Genomic DNA, 21,564 nt, shown 5'->3' with positions numbered 1-21,564 from the left:
GCCTGGCTTCTGTCATTGCTGCAAACTATGATTGTGGAGGCAATAGCCAGGCCTTTAGAAAATCCTAGGTCAATCAGGCAGGGTCAACATTGTTTTATGAAAGAGAAATGGTGTTTGACAAATTTGTTGTGGAGTTCCTTGAGGATGTTACAAAACAGGATAGGAGAAAAGGGGGAATCACCGTGATTACTCTTTCCTCGGAGATCCTTCACAATGTCGTTGATAATTAATCCTGTCTCATCGCATGTCACCAGGATTGAAAAATCTTCATAAGTAATGGGAGCAGAATTAGGCCATTCAGCCCATCAAGTCTACTCTGCCCATTCAATCGTGGCTGACCTATCTTTCCCTCTCAACCCCACTCCCCATAAGCGCTGACACCAGTACTATTCCAGAATCGATCTATCCCTGCCTTAAAAATATCTTCCAATATAATGTACCCTGGCCGGTTCCTCAGTGTGAAATTTTCCAATCTAATGTACTGCATTCGGTGTTTATAACGTGGTTTCCTCTACACTGGGGAAATCAAATGGAGATGGGTGGTTGTTTTGTGTAACACCTGCATTCAGTTCCTGTGTCTTCCATTGACTGCCACTTTATTTCTCCATCCCATGCCCACTGACCTATAGGTTTGTGGCCTCCTGCATTGGTTCAATGAGGCCAAGCGCAAGCTTGAAGAACAGCACCTCATCTCTGTCTTGTTACATTGTCACCTTCTGGACATAATATTGAATTCTACAACTTCAAGTGGCTATATTTCTATCTGATGCAGGGTTTCAACATGAAAGGTGCTTTGCCCACACAGATGCTGTGTGACCTGCTGAGTTCTTCGAGCAATTTATTGTTTTGCCCCAGATTTCAGCATTTGCAACCTCTTTGTCTTTCTCCTGATTTCTGGCTGTGTCAATCTGTGATTTTGGTTTAGCATGTTTGTCCACCACCCCACCCACCTGACATTTTTTTTCTCTTTCTTTCTCTCTGGGAGTGGAGCTGTGGAAGGCTTGCCCAGCCCACTCACTGGGCAGATCTTTGTGCTCTGCATTTCACAACTCCCACATTCTTTAGTCTGTGTTCGCACTCTCTAGTTGCGCCCATTCACTCTTTGCCTAGATATTCACTCATTGTGGGCCGCACGGTGGCGCAACGGTAGAGTTGCTGCCTCACAGTGCCAGGGACCCGGGTTCCATCCTGACTACGGGTGCTGTCTGCGTGGAGCTTGTACATTCTCCATGCGTCAAAGACGTACACCTCTGTAGGCTAATTGGCTTGATAATATTGTAAATGTTCCCTAGTGTGTGTGGGGATCACTGGTCGGCTTGGACTCGGTAGAATCTGTTTCCGCGCTGTATCTCTAAACTAAAAAAGACTTTGTCTATAGCTCATTCCCATGGACACCCTTGTTTTACACCATCAGAGTTTCATCCCTCCCACCACCTTCCCTGCTGCATCTCAACAAGGTTCTTTACCCCCTTTCCCAATTCTATTGAAGGGTCTTTGACCTGAAATGTTAGCTGTTTCTCTTCTCACAGATATGGCCGAACCTGCTGAGTATTTCTTGCATTTTTTTGTTTTATATTGACTCCTCAACCTTTCATTTTACGAAACTATGTCATATCAGCTCCATTTTTGTGTGCTCAAGGCTATCTTCGCCAATTTAATTTGTCCACTCTATTTCATAATTAAAATCACCTACGATCATTATAGTACCTTTCTTATAAGACCTCATTATACATGATATGCTATTCTCATCACTGTCTGCTTACCCTCACAATTTCCTATCTCCGTCCAAACTGATTCTACATCTGGAGCTTCTAAACCAATATCATTCATCATTATTTGACAAATCTATCCCCCTCCTTTTCCTCTCTGCCTATCAGTAAGAAATGTCAAATATCCATGAATATTTAGTTCCCACCTTGCAACTACATCTCTGTAATGGATATCAGGTCAGACCCATTTATTTCTATTTGCACCATCAGCTCATTTATCTTGTTATGAATACTGTGTGCATTCATATAAAGAGACTTTAATTTTATCTCATCATTTTTCTTTACACCATTTGCTGGTCTACTCTTGAGCTGTAAACTCTTCCCATCGTTGCTATTTCCTCTTTCTTTGCCTTCATGAATACTCCTTCACCTGAATACTTATTCTCTGTTTTCAGACTAGCTTTTCTCCCTTCTCCTTCTACATTCTTGCACCCACCCCTGTGCCAAACTGGTTTAATCGTTCACCTCAATATAAGAAACTCCATCCCACCCTGTTCTACAGCTCCCCAATTAATATATTGTTAAGATGCCAATCCATCTGGCTTGTGGAGCCGCCACCTCCTCCAGAAACCTTGAGAATATTTTCATTGAGTTCCTGTGAGTTAACATCTAAGCTGGCTCCCTAAACTTGACCTGTAAAACCTCATCTCTGTTTCACTTATATTGATGGTTCGACTCTCTCTTGTTGGTATTGCTCTTTGCCTGATGCTTGTGTGCTGATGTTATTTGTCAATTGTCAATCCAGACATGAACGTTTTCCATCTCTTGTTGCAAGGACATGGTATGCTTCTCAATGAAGGAGTTGTAACTGGAACTGGCTACTGAACACTTCAGTATTCCTGAATAGGAATCTGAGGGGTAACTTTTTCACACAAAGGGTGGTGGGTATATGGAGCAAGCTGCCAGAGGAGGTGGTTTAGGCAGGTACTAATGCAATGTTTAAGAAACATTCAGACAGGTACATGCATAGGATAGGTTTAGAGGGACATAGGCCGAATGCAGGCAGGTGGGACTTGTGTAGACGGGACATGTTGGCCAGTGTGGCAAATTGGCCAACATGTCCCGTCTTCCACACTGTAAGACTCCATGACTCTATCTATGACTTCGGTGAACAAGCCTAATTCTAGTCTTGCATCATGGAGAATCACATTACTAAAGAAGATGAAGATGATTGAGCCTCAGGCACTGTGCTGAAAGACTCCTGGACTATTCCCTTGGAACTGAAATTATTGTATTAGAGAGGACTCCTATCAGTGGAGAACTTTTCCTTGATCAACATTGAATTTGACTTTACCAAGGCTCCTTGATGTCCACTCAGTCAAATACTGCCTTGATGCCAAATGCCATTCCTCTGTAATTTATTTCTTCACCACCATCATTCGTTTCAACATCACCGTGATTATGGTGACATCTGGAGCCAACGTAACCTGACAAAAGTCAAATGGAGCATTGGTGAACAGGTTATTGGTGATTGAATTCCATTTGATAGGATTGCCTATCATGATGAATCCTGTCACTTTTCTGACGATTCTGTGCAGACTGCAGGAGTAGTTATCAATCAGATTGGATTTGTACACTTGTTTTTAACAGAGAGAGTACATTGGGCAGTAGGCCCTTTATTTAGTCATTCCTAATATTGTTGTCGTACTGGGACAGCTTGGCCAGAAGTGCAGGTGGCTCTAAAGGATAATGGAAATGGATAGGAAAGGTTTAGAGAGCAGTGGGCCAAACACGGGCTGGTGGGACAAACGTAGAAGGGGTCAGCATGGTCAAGTTGGACCGAATGTTCTGTTTCCGTGCTGTATGAATCTATGCCAGGATTTCAGCACAGCAGCTAAGATAATGTTGCAGCCCATTGCTTTTGTTCTATTGAGCGCCCCAATTTCACAACATCATGTGGAGAGAGACAAATGACTGAAGACTGGGTTTTGTGATTCATTGAACGTCTCGATGTTACCCTCGTTCCTTGGGGCTCGTGTTCAGGTATCGACTTCTTTGTGCAGCAAACCTTCATCAAAATGGCAAGTTTACAAATGGCACGCACCAAAACCTAAGTGCTTGCCGATGTGCGCAATTGAACTCCAAGCCTGTCTGTGTGCACATCAGACCCTGAGCCTGCACCCAACTGTCTGTGTGCACATCAAACCCAACGTCTGGGCAAGTGCACAATCTGACTGCTGACTTCTGAAGAAGGACTTCTCTTTCAGTCTGAAGAAGGGCCTCGACCCAAAACGTCACCCCGTCCATCTCTCCAGAGATGCTGCCTGTCCCACTGAGTTACTCCAACCAGCATTTTGCGCCTCCTATCTTCGGTGTGAACCGTCATCTGCAGTTCCTTCCTACACATATGAAGATTCATACTTGGCTTTTCCATTTGCTGCGCCGACAGTTTAGTGTCAGGAGATGGCTGAAATGATGACTGGAGCTTGCGGTCTCGTGTTTGATTGGTCTGATGGCTGGATATATTTGATCGTTACTACATGTGGCCACAGGCCGAGATGAATTAAAAAAACATCAGAGATGATCATAGCACGCACGCTATTACTCGTGCAGTGGACGAGCAAGCAGAATGGTTGAGCAAAAATATTCACTGACAAACGATCGACCCCTTGATCAACTTGCACCGTATTCTGAATTTGTTCAGCTGTTTTATGTTGCTGTGTTTGCTCTGAGTTCAGTGGGGCGATAGGTCTCATTACGACATGGCTAAACCAATTGACCAGTGAAGAGCTGCCGAAGTGACTGGGTCCGAAAAGATGGCATCAACACTCCATTTAATTTTGTGCTTACAACCCGTTGAAAGCCAATACTTTTACAGGACATAAATGTCAGGATTGTATCTAGTCTCTCCTGACAAATCAAGAGATAATGTTAAAAAATATGTCAAATTTGTGCCTGAGAAGGGCTCCATATTTTATAAGCACTGGAAAGGATACAGATGTCTCAGTGGGCATTTTGCAAATGTTTGTTTTAAATCCTGAGGGTAGAAAGTGTCTTTCCTGACCTCAGGACTTCCTAAAGTGCTTTACAGTCGATGAAGTACTTTTAAAACATCGGCATTGTTGTAATGTAGGAGGGATAACATGATGGACCAACTCGTACTTTCTCATTTCACTTTTTCTTCAGACCAGCTCAGCTTTTTGCAGCTAATAACCTTCCTGTAAGCTGTGGGAAGAAGTGAATATGTCAGAGTGTTACAGAACAGACTGCTGTCCTGTGGTGCATTGTTTAGGCTGTACACGCAGATGTTCTGCAGTGTTTCTGACCTTTGTGTCATCCTTGACTTAAGAGCGCTGGTTGTTGTCACCGAGAGAAAAGTGGAATTAAAGTTGTGCATCTGAGGGATTCATCCATCACCCTTATCAGTGTGGCTGTGCACGCTCACCAGCTTTATCAGAGGCTTCTCGTGTAGAGCGCAGTCATCTCGTGCTGGAAGTGATACATAGCCGCACACTAACCACAAGACAAATGCTTCGTCCACTTGCCCCAATCCCTCATGCCCCCAAAATTAAAATGTCTGAGCTCTGCACAGACGCTCTTGCCCACTGTAGGTGAACCAAAGACCAGAGGACATAGGTTTAAGGTGAAGGGAATTTAATAGGAATCTGAGGGGTAACTTTTTTCACACGAAGGGCAGTGGGTGCATGGAACAAATTGCCAGAGGAGGTAGTTGAGGCAGGGACTATACCAACATTTAAGAAGCAGTTAGACAGATACATGGATAGGACAGGTTTGGAGGGATATGGACCAAATAATGGCAGGTGGTACTAGTGTAGCGGGAACATGTTGGCCAGTGTGGGCAAGTTGGGCTGAAGGGCCCGTTTCCACACTGTATCACTCTATGACTCTTATGTGTGAGACCAAGGATTTTCAGGTCCCCAGATTTACCTGTTCCCTTCATGGTAAAAGGGTGCCTTTCAAAGCATTGGTCTGCATGAGTGCCAGCAGTTTTTCTTTGGGTTGTAATTGGTTCCTGGAGATGCTTTAGTGCTTAATTTGCTCTCCCTGCTTTTCCATCCTGCCACCTGGCTCCCTCCTTGGTGGAGGACGTTAGTGCCACAAACACAGCTGTCACAGTATTAAAAAAATGCTTTCAAACTTTGTGGATTTACAACAGGATTCATTAATCTGCACATGCACAAAATACCGAAGGAAGTCATAAAGTCATAGAGTCTTACAGTGTGGAAACAGGGCAACTTGCCCACACCGGCCAACATGTCCCGTCTACACAAGTCCCACCTTCCTGCATTTGACCCATATCCCTCTAAACCCCCTGTACCTGTCTAAATGTGTCTTCAACATTGCAATAGTACATGCCTCATCTACCTCAATTGCAAGTAATCTTTAAGATGTTTGATGGCAGTGAGGGTACCGTTACTTATCTCTTCTTAAGAGTCTCTGCTCCTTACCATGTCCACGGAGCTCCAATTGAAGGTTATTAGTAAGCAGAAAGTTCTTACTACCACGGTTCAACTATTTTTGTCATGATCCAAGCTGTCGGGTCTGGGGGTTTTCTGCCAGAAGACCAATTGTGTTTGTAATCTGGTGGAGCCGCCTTTCGTGTAATCCCTGGCTGAGAAAACCCACCTGCACCCTTCCAGTCTTACTTAAAATCACAGAAAACTATCGAATCGTGAAAGATGAAAGATGATGAAGAAAGTTTATTCGCCAATGAGTAAAACAAGAGAATGAAGTGAGGAACAGAGCAGCAGCCATTTGCAGTAAGAGTTCCTACCCTGTAAACTATTGTATATTAATTTTGTTTTAATATTGACTGGTGACCAGAGAAGGCAGCATCTGTGAAGGGAAATGGATAAACAACGTTTTGGATCAGGACCTTGTTTTTAATATATGTATAAAAGGATTTGGGATTTTCTTTGATCTGACATGCCAATGACATTGCATGGCACTGTTTTGCCCTTTTAATTGCCTGCTTAAGTTCTTTCCTGCTTGCTTTATATTGTCTGATTTTATCATGTTAAACCTTACATCAGGTTTATCATGTTAAACCTACCTTTTTCCTTTTGCCCAAATCTCTGGTCCCACTTGTCATCCAAGGTTCCTTTACCTTGCGATTCTTATCCCCCCTCCTTAATGGATACATGCCACTCTTGAACACTGGCTCAGTCCCTCGATTCCTGGCAACATCCTTGTAAATCTTCCCTGCACCCTTTCCAGCTTAATGGCATCTTTCCTGTCGCAGGGTGACCAAAACTGAACACAATACTCCAAAGTGTGGCCCACCAATGTCTTGTTCGAGTGCAACATAACATTTCAACCTGTGTACTCAATGCCCTTATTGATGAAGGCCAGCCTGCCAAAAGCCTTCTTCCTCTCCACCTGTGACGCCACTTTCAGGGAATTATATACATACTCCTAAGTCTGCATCGTTCACTATGATAGGTCTACCTTGGTGTGGATTCCCAAAATGCAACACCTCACACTTAAGTGAAATAAACTCTGTTTGCCATTCCTCAACCCACATATTCAACTGATCAAGATCCTGTTGCAGTTCTAGAAGTCCATACAGACTATGGACCATTTGTGATTAGTTCTTCAAAAAACGTATTCAAATTCGTGAGACATGATCTCCCATACAACAAAGCCATGCCAACTATTTATTTTCAACACCTTTCTTTCCAAGTCTATGTATATCTTATCCCTCAGAATCCCCTCCAGTAAGTCAGGCTTACTGATTTATGGTTCCCAGGTTTTTCTTTGCACCCCTTCTTAAATAAATCTTTAGAAAACCTTAAATTAAATCTCGTGGTAAACTGATGTGCTGTTTAGGCAAACAAAACATTGCCTCCATTACTAAACCAAATTGTCTAACAGGATGGACATAAAATGCTGGAGTAAATCAGCGGGACAGGCGGCATCTGTTGAGAGAAGGAATGGGTGACGTTTTTGGTCGAGATCTTTCTAAATGGATTCCAGATTTAATCTTTGTGTTGTGCTGAGTTATTAAATCCCCAGTAAGGGATTGGCAGGGATGCCTCACAAGTCCATAGAAGGGGAAATTAATCTGGATACTTAGATTAGAATGATATTTATTAGCCGGGTATATATAGTCTGAAGAAGGGTCTCGACCCAAAACGTCACCCATTCCTTCTCTCCAGAGATGCTGCCTGTCCCGTTGAGTTACTCCAGCAGTTTGTGTTAACCTTCGATTTAAACCAGCATCTGCAGTTCTTATATATATAGTAACATATGCTGGGGATCTGATACATGCCTGTTTATTTATCAATTGAAAGTGGAGTAAAGGTCCACAGTTGGTGGACTGTCAGTGTCTGATGCCTTGTCCAGCAGTTGTCAGACTTTGGCTCCCAGGCTACAGACTCACGTATCCTGATTCTCTGACATGTAAAGGTCTACTGATTCACTCAGCTGCAACCCAGCTCACTTCATAAAGATATAGCGAGACGTTTAGTTTTGGGGGGAATGAAAGAGGTGATAATACTCTTCACATGAAAGTGTACGGGTTCACAGAGCCAGAGGATTCCTCTCAGCCTGTTCTGTTTCTGCTGACTATTTCCTTGATTAAACATTTAGTATTTCAGCTTTCTGCAGAGGGTCCTTTGAAGAGGGGGTTCAGGAATGAACTTGTCTTTAGCTGCTGGTGCTAAATTGGTGTGAGGGTATTATCAGTTGGTGCTGTTTATCGTGAATGGAATTGAATGATGCTCTTGGCTCTCAAATCCTGCTCTCAAATGATAATTAAATACACACGCAATGGTTCTCCACATAGATTACCGTTCAGTTGTCACATCATGGTGGGAACGCGGCCAATAAATATTCCAATGCAAGCGCAAATCTGTCAGGTAATGGTGAGCAAAGAAAAACGTCCCTCTCAATCTATGTTGTATTTGAGGAAAGATGTGAGGAAAAGAGGCAGTTGCCGTCTTGAAACCTGAACCTCGAGTTTAATCAGCTCCCTCGGGTCAAGAAGCCCATCTGAAAGTATAGAATTTTCTCAGAAGGAGAGCCGCAATGCTAACCAAAAGTGTAGAGAAATTAACGCTGAACGCCAACTGTAGATGGATATTAACTTTATCATTCAGCTGCCCGGTGCTGCCAGAGTGGATCACCAAACATTAGTAATATTGAGCAACTGATTAGTGAAAATAAAATCCATGGTTGTCTGTTCCATATCCACCACATTTCTGGGCTGATCTATCGGATTTTGATACTGTTCTTACATGGGCTGGGCATCGATTATACTTGGGCCCCCCCTAAATGCAGTCTCATAATGGATGCTCATGCCATTAAAATGACTTCAAAGTGTTGTTGTGCGTTTCGGATCATCAGCTGACTCCTGCTTGTGATGAATTTTTCCAAAAGTGCGTCACTATGTTGTTCTAATCGCAGATCATGGTTTGCTACATTGGTTTTTCTTTTCTCCCCTTTCCCTTTTTACTGCAATGCTCCGGTGAGAATTGTAAATTCCCACATAAGTGAAGGAGCCTTTTCTGAGGCTTTTTTTGTCAGGGCAAAAAATCAATGGTCATAATGCTGGATTCACTGAGAGCAATACTCCCGTTTTGAAAAATATATATTGTATGACATTTTTAACGAAATTGACAGGAATATTCTGTCAAATTATAGAAAATAGGAACGGAAGAAGGACAATCAGCCATTTTGAGCCTGTTCCACCCTTCATTGCAATCATTTATCCTCCATCTCAATACTTTATTCCACTGTCTCCTATACTTCTTGATTGCTTTTGGGACCTTATCTTTCTCATTAAATATATTCAGTAACTTGGCTTCTATATGCTTATGTGACAGAGGATTCCAAATTTGCCCTTCCCACTAAGTGAAGACATTTCTCCACATATCAGTCCAAAATGTTCCCTTGTTTTGAGACTGATGCTAAACTCTAAGCCTCCCAGCTCAGTGTACACCTCTTTATATCTAATTTGCCTAGCCCCATTAAAACTTTGATCGAGATCCTTCCTTATTCTTCTATTTCCAAGTGAATACAGGTCTCGTCAACCCAATTTCTCTTTACATGGTGGTCCTTCTATCTCAGTAACCAGTCTGGCGAACCTGTGCTGTGCTCCCTCACTGGCTAAGCATATTCATTCTTAGGTGAGGAGACAAAAAACATACAATATTCCAGATGGTAATAAAGTCATGAGAGGAATAGATCGGGTAGATGCACAGAGTCTCTTGCCCAGAGTTTGTGAATCGAGGACCTGGGGACACAGGTTTAAGATGAAGGGGAAAAGATTTAATAGGAATCTGAGGGGTAACATTTTCACACAAAGGGCGGTGGGTGTATGGAACGAGCTGCCTGAGGAGGTAGTTGAGGCAGGGACTATCCTAACATTTAAGGAACAGTTAGACATGTACATGGATAGGACAGGTTTGGAGAGATTTGGATCAAACGGGCAGGTGGGACTAGTGTGGGTGGGACATGTTGGCCGGTGTGGGCAAATTGGGCTTCAGGGCCTCTTTCCACACTGTGTCACTCTATGACTCTACGTGGTCTCACCAAAAGATTGTATAACTGTAGAATGACATCCTTCTGTACTCCAAGCCTTTTGGAATGAAATTCAGTATGCCATTTACTTACTTAACTGCGTGCTGAATGTGCATGTTTCAGTGACTGGTGTACATATTCCTTTGAATATCAGTATTTCTCTATGTAATTAATACTCAGCATTTCTGTTTTGTCTATTTGTCTAAAGTGTGCAAATTCACATCTTTACAAGTTTTACTGCATCTGCCGTTGCACAAATCAACTTGCCTTCTCCTCTTCATGCAACATTGAACAGTAGAGCACAGGAACGTCCCTTGGGCCCACAATGTCCGTGCCGAACACAATGCCGAGTTAAACTAATATCTTCTGCCTGCACATGATCCATAATCCCTCTTTCTACTACTTATCCATTGCCTATCTAAAAGCTTCTTTGATACAGCTATTAGGCCTGCACTACCATTCCTGGCAGCCCATTCCAGGAACCCACCATTCTCTGTGTAAAAATCTTGCCCTGCACATCTATTTTAAACTTTGCCCCTCTCACCTTAAACCTATGCCCTCTGGTCTCTAGTATAGTTTTCAATAAGATCACTGCTGGTCTTTTATCACAACATGTATTGAACATTAAACATATATCTTTCCTACATTAAACATAAGCTTACATTGATTCCCTGAATATCTAAAACACTCCAAAGACGTACAGATTTGTCGGGTAATTGGCTTGGTATAAATGTAAATTGTCCCTAGTGTGTTAATGTGCGGGAATCGTTGGTCGGTGCGGACTCGGTGGGCCAAAGGGTCTGTTTCGTGCTGCGTCTCTAAACTAATCTGTTTACCTTGTATAAATTGATGATTGAGGCTTTTCCAGCCTTGTTGGGTGCTGAATTCCAAAGCTGCACCACCCTTTGAGTGGAGAAATTTGTCCTCATTTTTGATCACTTAAGTTGAGACAGTGACCTCAAGTGCTGGCTATCCTAGTCAGGGGAAGTAATCAGCTCTGCATCCTTGTCAAGCCACAGAAGAATTTTGCATGTTTCAATGAGTTCACCCATTATTCTTCTGAACGCAGAAATGTGCAGACCACATCTAAGTGGTCTGCAAAATGGCGGCACTGCCCTAGCAGCTGCGGCTCACCTGCGATCCATTTGTCTTTGTGTTTTTGTTGGTTTTTTTGGTCTTAATTGTAGTTGTGATGTGGTGTTTTTGTGTTTGTGTACGATGTGTGTATGTGGGGGGGGGGGGAGGGGGAAACTGTAACATTGTAAATATGTGTCCCTTCCGAACGGAGACCCGACCTTTGTTTTCTGGGCCGTGTCTCCGTTCCAGCTGCGGCCTACCATCGGCCCAATTCCTGGAGCTGTCGGCCTCCAGGGCTCTGGTTCGCAGAGCCCGCGGATCGGACTTACCATTACCGGAGCCGGCCGTCTTCGGAGGCTGCGGGAGCGGCTGCGACTCGCCTTAGGCTCGGGCCGCGTGGATGCCGACATCGGGAGCTCCGGCAGCGGCAGCGGGTTCGCCCGCCCCGGATCGCGGGGCTTGGGTCGAGGACATTTCATCGTCCGGCGCGGCCTAAGATATGCCGCGGGATATTTCTCTGCTGGGCGGGGGCTTCAATGTCGGGAGCCACGACCGCCCCGACGTGCAACAACAGCGGCAGCAGCGTGTTCGCCCGCCCCGGATCGGACTTATCATCAGCGGAGCCGGCCGTCTTCGGAGGCTGCGGGAGCGGCTGCGACGCGACGCGCCTTGGGCCGGCCCGTTGTGGACCGTCCGGTGCGGCCTGCAACCACAACAACCTGACTGCGGGCGAGGACAGCGGGAGAAGGGAAAGACATTGTGGCCTTCCATCACAGTGAGGAGAGGACTGGAGGAGACTCACTGTGATGGATGTTTCTTTGATGGATGTTTCTTTTTTTGTGTGTTTTTGGGGTTGGGTGGTTTGAGTGCCTGTTTGATGCTTTTATTGTTGGACTGTGTTTTTGGGGGTGTAATTTTGATGCTTATTTAATGCTTTTGTTGTTGGACTGTGGGTGATTGAATTAACATTTTGTTCAAGATGGCCGCGCCGTTGTGTTTGGCTGCCTGCCACTGTATGTTTCTTTTTTTTTTCCTAGTCAGATGTGCAGCACTTTGGTCAACGTGGGTTGTTTTTAAATGTGCTATACAAATAAATTGACTTGACTTGACTTGACTAAGTAGTGACTTGGAGATGGGGGTCAGACATGTAGAGTGTGGGTCCTCTTCAACCTTATTAATTATCTTCATATTGAAAGTTCAAATTCCAGAACCCAGTCAGTGAGGCATGGAAGCATTTAAGAGCTGGCATTGTCCCGCACTAACAAGGTCTATGAATGATCCCAGTCACGTGGCCGTCTTTGTGGTCTGGCTTTCACCAATCTTTCTCCCTGCCAGAGCATTTGGAAAATTGCCCTTAATTTACAAGAAGATTCTAATAAGGCGAAGGTAGTATATGCTCTGTAGAATGCTTCTCGGTAAATCAATTTCTTGGTATATAATGGCTGGTTATTTCATCATGACAAGTCCTTAGACAATAAAACAAAAATACATCTTGCCAATCTATTCCCAGCTCCACTGTAGAAAGAAACCAATTGTATGCAAGGGAATGGCAGACTCTAATCTCAACACTTGATATGATCATTGCTCCTGAGTAGGACAAAGATACGCAAGACATGAAACAAAACTGTCTCCCAAACACCACCATCCCCCAGTACTGCCAACTTCAGAAACATACTAAGAGCATCCTTCCAGCATTTGTCCATATACCAGTCTGTGGGAAATAGAGAATTATTTTATCCTTGTCTTCAAGTTACATTATGCCTCCCAACCCACCCTTTTCTCTTTGAGCTCACGTGATTCTGCAGCTTCCTGAAAACATTGCATCCCACAAATACTGGCCTGTTGCTCATCCATCATTTATATCACTTCACCATTGGGAACCAGCCCTTCAACTGACTTGGTCTTTAGTTTTTCCTCCCGAAAGCTTCCGACCTCTCTCCTTTGGGTATTCCCTTAAAATCTCGCAGGTGGCTTGGCATTGAAATTTCTCCAATTTACCCTCTTGAGTTTGAGTTTTAGTTTATTGTCACGTGTACCGGGGTACAGTGAAAGGCTTGTGGTACGTGCGAACCAGTCAGTGGAAAGACAATACCCGATTTCAATCGAGCCATCCACAGTGTATACATGAGAAAGGGAATAACATAGATAATGTTTAGTGCAAGACAAAGTCCAGTTACGTCCAGTCAAAGATAGTCCAAGGGTCTAGAAACTGTCCCTGAATCTGCAGGTGTGCGTTTTCACACTTCTGTACATTATGACCGAGTGAGCAGCACCTTTGCATGCTTTATTACTTTAAAGGTGCTATATAAATGCAGCTCGATATTGACTGAGCTCTTTTCATATTAAACCTTCACAGCCAACAGTCGAAAAAGAACTGTGGAACTGAACATGTCATGATTCTATCCTGAGGCTTCTGGCAGCACACGTAATTCTCAGTGAAGGTCACTATGAGGGGGCAAATCTAAAAAGAGCTGCTGTGAAAGAAAGATTGGTAAACAAGAAGGGTTATAAATCTAAATGCATGAATTTTTCATAGCACAAAAGGCCATTATAATCCACAAGCTTTTCATACAAGGGCCTGGTGATTGAGTTGCCAGAAGGCAGCAGTGGAGTCACAGCAGGATTTAGTGTCAAATTTATTGTTTGATTGTTTCAATATTGGACGACATCAGCAGAGCATTAATGGATGGTGTTTGGCAGACAGTTTTGTTTCATGTCTTGCGATTCTTCGTCCTACTCAGAAGCAATTATCATATCAAGTGTTGAGATTTGAGTGTGCCATTCCTTTGCATCCGATTGGTTTATTTCTACAGTGGAGCTAGGAAGAGATTGGCAAAATGACTTATTTTTGTTCTGGTGTCTAAGCACTTGTCATGATGAAATACCCAGCCATTGTATACCGTTTAGACCGTAATGTTGTATCCTTATTGTTTTGATGTGGTTATGTTTTATTCCCAATTGTTAACTGTATGTTTGTGATGTCATTTGTGACTGGAGCACCAAGGCACATTCCTTGTATATGCACATACTTGGCCAATAAACTCATTCATTCATTCATTCATTCATTCATTCATTCAATGAAGGGATTTACCAAGGAGCATTCCACATAGCATTTGCTAGCTCCCCGTTATTAGCACCCGCTTGTAAATTGAGGCCAATTTTCCAAATGCCCTGGGAGAAAGATTGGAGGAAGCCAAACCATGAAGAATGCCACTTGACTGGGATTATTCCTAGACCTTGCTTCGTGTGTGTTAAGACTTTGAAATACCAGCTTTTAAATGCTTTCATGCCTCATCGATTGAGTAAATCACCCATGAAGGCAGCAGAGGATATTGAACAGGTAGCAGCGAGTGTCTGGACTTATTTCATATCTGGGAGCTCTGTAGGTTTCAGTGAAAGAAGAGGACTTGCTCACTGGAGATGTTAAAACATTCATTTGCTATTTTACTTTACCTTTCTCCACTTTTCTCATTGAACAGGGAAATCATTCACGACCCAATGCCAATCTCCCCCCAGTTACCTGCACGGTGGCGCAGCGGTAGAGTTGCAGCCTTACAGCACCAGAGAACCGGGCTCCATCCTGACTACGAGTGCTGTCAGTTCTGAGTTTACACGTTCTCCCCGTGACTGCGTGGGTTTTCTCCGGGAGCTCCGGTTTCCTCCCACATTCCAAAGACGTATAGGTTTGTGGGCTAATTTACTTCGGTAACAGTTGTTCATGTTCCCTAGTGTGTAGAATATCGCTGGTGTGCGGGGAATGCTGGTCGGCGCCGACCCTGTGGGCCGAAGGGCCTGTTTCTGCGCTGTATCTCTCATCTAAACTAAACTACCTCATTGGCAACTCAGTATCACATCAGTGTGGGAAGGGGAAGGGAGCATGGAGGAATTCCAGAGGTGAGATGGTAATACAGAAGAAGATGAGGCTTAGCAAGGCCTTGCCCTGCACATCCTCTCTTCCAGTTTCATCATCAACATTAAAAAACATCCCTCAGAAGCATCACTGATAAGTACAAGATTTTTCTTCAACATGTACACTGACAACTTCCAACTTTGACCCTTCGCCACTTGTGTCAGCAATCCAACCCCCGCCCCAGCCACAGTGCTTCGGCTGCTCATCTGCGATCCATTTGTGGGGAAGCAATTCCCTCTGGCTGTGCATCATGAAATCTAAAGCTACTACTCTGGTCTGGCACTCCATCGGCCCAGTGAATTGGGCACAAAGTAGATCACACCACCCTATTCCCCTAAGCAATGTGCCTGTGTAACTTTACAACCATTGGCCTCAATAATGGAAGGTGTGAGATCTGCCAGGTTTGATGCAGATCTTTCTATCCTGACATGCATTGCTCAGGAGCTCCCAGTAAACAGGGAATGCAGAAATTCATTTGGTATTTTACAAAAGATTTATGGACTAGAAGTGGAAATAAAAATTGAGAATAATTCCCAGGTGACGTGGTTGGTGCTCAGAAGTTGGAGTAAGCTCACTTCACCATTCATCAAGGTGACAGCTCATCTCATTGTCCACGTTCTCATCTCCCCAAGAGAACCTTTCAACCCATTGCTTCTCAAGGATCTGTTTTCCTTGCCGTCAAAACAAACAGACCCTGTGTTCCCACTCCCCTTCGAAAAGGAGCGACCCAGAGACTCACGACTCCCTGAGAGAAAAAACATTGCTTCATCTGTATCTTGTCGGTGATTCCTTATATTTAAACAGTGTCCACTAGTTTTGGATGATCCCACTTGTGGAAACAGCGCCTTTGCATGAGCAGGTTCGGCAACAATGCTTCTGACGCCTTCATCCATGTTATTTATATAAATTGTAAAGGATTGAGGCTTCCCAGCATCAGACTTTATCACACCTTGCCAGCTAGATGGTCACATTCAGGCCGATGAATTCAGGCTAGATGGTCACAGTCAGCCCATCCCATACCAATGCCACTATGTTGCCTTCCACACCAAAAGCTTTCATTCTCAGCAGCAGTCATTGATGTAACACCTTATCAGCTCAATTCAGCGCAGCTCAGAGATACAGCACGGTGACAGGCCCTTCGGCCCACTGAGTCCGCACTGACCAGCGATCCTCGCACACTAACATTATCCTAAACACACTAGGAACAACTTACATATATACCAAGCCAATTAACCTACAAAATGTACAGGAAAGAACTGCAGATGCTGGTTTAAATCGAAGATAGACACAAAAGAAGATAGACTTCTGAAGAAGGGTCTCGACCCAAAACGTCACCCATTCCTTCTCTCCAGAGATACTGCCTGTCCCGCTGAGTTACTACAGCATTTTGTGAATATCTTCAATTAACCTACAATCCTGTGGAGTGTGGGAGGAAACCAAGGATCACGGAGAAAACCCACGCAGGTCACAGGGAGAGCGTACAAACTCTGTACAGACAGCACCCACAGTCAGGATTGAACCCAAGTCTCTGGTGGGTCTCAGGATTGAACCCAAGTTAGGCAGCAACTCTACCGCTGTACCACCATGCCGCCCTGTCTTCTGGAAATCTCAGTGTAGTACATCCACCAGTTTCCCTTTATCTGCAGTACATGTTACTTCTTCAAAATTGGTCAAACATGATTCTCCTTTCACAAAACCATACTGACTCTGCTTGATTGCTTTGAATTTTGCCAGGTGCCATGTTACAACAGTTCTAACAGTTTCCCACAGTAGCAGATTTTAAGTTAACAAGGCTGTACTTCTCCTGTTTTAGACTCAAAATGCTGGAGTAACTCAGCGGGACAGGCAGCATCTCTGGAGAGAAGGAATGGGTGACGTTTTGGGTCGAGACCCTTCTTCAGTCTGCGAGTCAGGAGAGAGAGAAACTAGAAATATGGAAGAGTAAGGTGTGAAAACGATAGATCAAAGCAGATGTTGGTCAAGGAAAAGTAGAATGGTCTATTGTTGGCTGGGGGAAGGTGAAAACAAGGCATACAAACAGTAATATCAATCAGGAGGTCAGTGTAACTAGTTGGAGAACTAAGGTGGGGGAGGGACGGAGAGAGAGAGAAAGCAAGGGTTACTTGAAGTTAGAGAAATTAATATTCATACCGCTGGGTTGTAAGCTGCCCAAGCGAAATGCGAGGTGCTTTTCCTCCAATTTGCATTTGGCTTCACTGACAGTGGAGGAGGCCCATGACCAGAAAGGTCAGTATGGGAATGGAAGGGGGAGTTAAAATGTTTAGTGACTGGGTCATGGCGTAGGCCCAGGCGGACTGAGCGAAGGTGTTCAGCGAAACAATACAGTAGATGAGGTTGGAGGAGGTGCAAGTGAACCTCTGCCTCACCTGAAAGGACTGCCGGGGTCCTGTTTCCTGTTGTCTGTCATTCCCCTGTTAATAAAGATTTACATTTGCCGTTTCCCACTCCAATGGAACATTTCCTGAATGTAAGGAATTTTGCTTGACTTCTTCATTGCACCTTATCCTAAATCAACGTACCCTCTGCAAAAGGTAGCGGGGTTTTAAACTCAAATTGTGTCCAGCACAAATTGAACTTGCACTGGTGTAGAAAAAATCATAATAGCAGCTTATTCTCATTGTGATTGTATGTAGCCCTTTGGGGAGGCTCTTAAAATTATGTTTTTTTTATCTGCAGAAATACAAAAAGGCATGTTTTTAAAATTGACTGAGCAACTGACAATGATATACTAGTATAACTGTTAAACGAGCCTATATGGATTTTAAAATCACTTTCACTGCGCTTAAATTTCGTGATAAAGCTATTTTTAGCTGTATTCATAAAATTTAATAATTCTTAAATCCAGTAAGGAATATATTTAATGTACTTCTTTTATTAATACCTATTTTCTGATTGCACAAGTACATGGGAGAGTTAAATGATTCGTGATTAAGGTTGAACTCTTGCCTGCTATGTCAACTGCTATCTGCTTATTTCTGGTTTTGTCCAATGGACAGAGTTTCGGAGCAGGTTTTTTCATACTTTATCTCTCTGAAATCAGTCAGCAACTTTTGAACAAAAATATCTTGCATCGATCAAGTGGCACTTGAGTGCCCAAGGCAGTTTGCTGACATCTATAAAATTCTGCAACGTTCTTTCAAATTTACTAATCAATGCTCTCATTCCTGCTCTCTTGGTTCATAATTTGACTGTGTTTGAATTTAAGTTCGAGTAATATTTATAAAGCCACTAGATAAATAACCAAAGAAAAAGCTGTAACAAATGTCTTTACCTTTGGCAGGGTTTGTGACAAAGACTGTATTTATATATTGTCTCATATCATTGACCGTAAATGTCAGCCTTGCGCAAAACTAATTAATCAGTAGGCACATAATTAGAATTTGATGAGCTTAATTAGCATGACATTTAGTATTATTCATTTTAGTCCATCGCTAGGTTAGAATCGTTTCTAAATGTAGGTGTTGAATCTGCTTTCTACTGTCACGGTGAATGTCACTCCAACGCTATGAGTCAGCACTTGTCTCCCTCTGTGCTCTCGTTCACTGCACTGACATTGTTGAGTGCTAAATGTAAATGTTTGGCACTGTGAGATTAAATTTCCTGCATCGCATTGTACAGCACAGAAGGTGGTCACTTGGTCTACAAGGCTAGCGATGTTGCTTGAATGGGACTATCTAATTAGTCCCAATTTTCCAAACTCTCACCCTGCAATTTTCTTCCTTTTCTCGGTTGTATCCAGTTGTCGAAAGTTATCATTGAATCTGCTTCTATTGGCCTTGCAGGAAGTGTTTTCGGGATCATAACAAATCACAGAGTCTAAACCTACCCCCGAATCTCCTCGATTACATCAAATCTCTGCCCTCTGATGACCAATCCTCTCACCGATGCAAATAGTCTCCCATTGTCATTTCAGATGCCATTGTGGAACATTTGTTTAATCTCTGCTTTTCAGAGTAATCCCAACACCACTGGACTCTCAAAATCCCTGTGATGAAATAATTACTGCTCCATTTTTTACAACTTCTAAACTCTACTTTTATTTGGAATCCAGGCTTGCTCCTGATGTCTTATCCTCTCACTGTAAAGTAGGCCCATCTGCACTATACAGTCTCTCAAAGCGTTACCATCTGCTTTATATATTCGCCATGTAATTCATTAGGCAAATAATCTTTTGAAAACCATCTGTGAATATTATGTGAGATTCTACTTTCTTTTATTCTACTTACTTTTTTAAAAAGAAAATCGAGAATCACCCCAAACTCAAATGCATTTTATAAAAGGATGAACTTTAAAGGAGTATGTTTAGAAACTAAAATTATTTACAGACCTGAGTTTTTTTTTGAATAGTGCTAGAATGGAGAATAAAGTTAAGGGTTCTTTTCCATACTTCATTGAGATTCTCCAGCAATCAAAATGAAAAACATTGGTCTTTAAGATATATATATTAATGACTTAAACCCGTATTTACATAGGATAATATCAAAGTGCACATATAACTTTGAGCTTGGAATGTTGTTAACAGTGTGGAAGACGGTAGCAGAAATTAGGTGGATGAGAGAGGCAGGTGAAATGGGCCTTCACTTGGTAGAATAGACTTCATACATCAAAAACTGGAATTGCGTACTTTGAAAGAAAGAAGAGCCAATGTTGACTAGAGGTCTACGTACCCAAGCTTTGGTGGTGGTAGGACAAATTGAGAATTCTGTTAAAAACGCATAAGGATCCCTTAGATTTATAAATGGAAACATGACGTACCATTGCAAGAAGGGTATAATAAGGTTTATGAGGCATAAAAATTAAGATCCCAGCTGCGTCCGGAAACCAGAGATTAAACCTCACCACCAGAGAGCCACATGCCAAGCTTCCTGTCTTCTGCTCATTACTCCTCCTTCACCCTAGTTTGACCACGCACGCAAATTGTTGAAATCAAACCGGAGCTTTTAATCCCCAGTGCTTTCTGTGTCGACAAGACCAACAAACCTGTAAATCCAGGAAGGAAAGGAAACATCTTATGCTTTGTTGTTTTATTAAAACATGTTCAACGTCTGTTGCCTCCTTGGCTCTGCTCGAAGCAGTTGTTCCTTTTTAATTATAGCATTGAAAGAAACCATTGCAATTGGATTTAATCAAATCTTTCAACACTTGGAAGAGCAGACTTTGGAAGCTGGCAATGGAAAGCAAACCTTGAAACCTCGTCTCAGTACCTCAACATTTTTTTGAACTATTTGGTTTAAAATTAACATTATTTATCTATAAAATCCTTTGTAACATGATAGCATTTGCATCAATTACCAGCACCAGTCGGTTCCATTAAAGAAATAATAGGTTTATAGAAGAACAAAGGAAGTGAGTCCAGGTGCCTTAATCAGACAGCAGCAAGACCTCTTTGACTTCATTGCAAACAGATGCCATTAACATGCTTCTTCAAATCTTGGAGGCATTTATCAGGTTCTGGTGGAAAAGAGCTCAGAAATAACCCTATTAAATCTGATTTCAGTTGGAACAAACTGAATTGAATTGGACAGATGTTCAATTAATCTCGTGAACATCAAGTCAAACCTCATTCAAACAAAGCAAGTTAAAATAACAGCTGTGGTTCAGTGGGCAGCAGCCTTGCCTCGGAGTTCGAGGGTTGTCTGTTCAACCCCAGCTCCAATGGCTTATCGTAAGAAATCAGTTTTGCAGAGCAGGAAATGATCAGGCAATTTTATGCATAACAAGCTCCCACAAGGAGCAATGACGTCTAGGTAAGATAACTGAGCTTTACAAACTCTTGTTCAAATAGTGCAGTGGGATTATTTACATCCACTGTGCATACAGATAAGACCTTGGTTTAATGTGTCTCGTGCAAGGCAGTCCGGTATTCCTGCATCACATTACCTACCTAGATGTTGGCTGTCTCCATCACAGTAGTTTCATACAGCCAAAGATAGACACAAAATGCTGGAGTAACTCAGTGGGATAGTCAGCATCTCTGGAGAGAAGGAATGGGTCGAGACCCCTCTTCAGTTCTCGACCCTACTTCAGGTCTCCACAGGAAACGTCACCCATTCCTTCTCTCCAGAGTTGCTACCTGTCTTGCTGAGTTACTCCAGTATTTTGTGTCTAAACCAGCATCTGCAGTTCCGTCCTACACAGCTTCATACAGCCATTGGTTTCCTACTTGAAATGAATGTATCATTGCTGTCCACCACGCTCAAGAAAGCAGAACACTTCATCAAACTCAGAAGTCAATGGCTCAAATTGTACCCCATTTAAGCACAAAATCTAAACTAATGCCCCACTGCAAGACTGAGGTAGTGT

General features: G+C 43.0%; 1 protein-coding gene across 7 annotated transcripts in view; it reads left to right on the top strand.

Moving 5' to 3' along the window:
* LOC144608148 (calmodulin-binding transcription activator 1-like) overlaps positions 1–21,564 on the top strand; it is an 863,868-nt gene that overhangs the window by 621,072 nt on the left and 221,232 nt on the right. The window lies entirely within an intron of this gene.

The sequence above is a fragment of the Rhinoraja longicauda genome, chromosome 30 (assembly GCF_053455715.1).
Source record: "Rhinoraja longicauda isolate Sanriku21f chromosome 30, sRhiLon1.1, whole genome shotgun sequence".
NCBI lineage: Eukaryota > Metazoa > Chordata > Chondrichthyes > Rajiformes > Arhynchobatidae > Rhinoraja > Rhinoraja longicauda.
The sequence above is the reverse complement of the archived record's forward strand: the minus strand, read 5'-3'. Positions and strand labels throughout refer to the sequence as shown.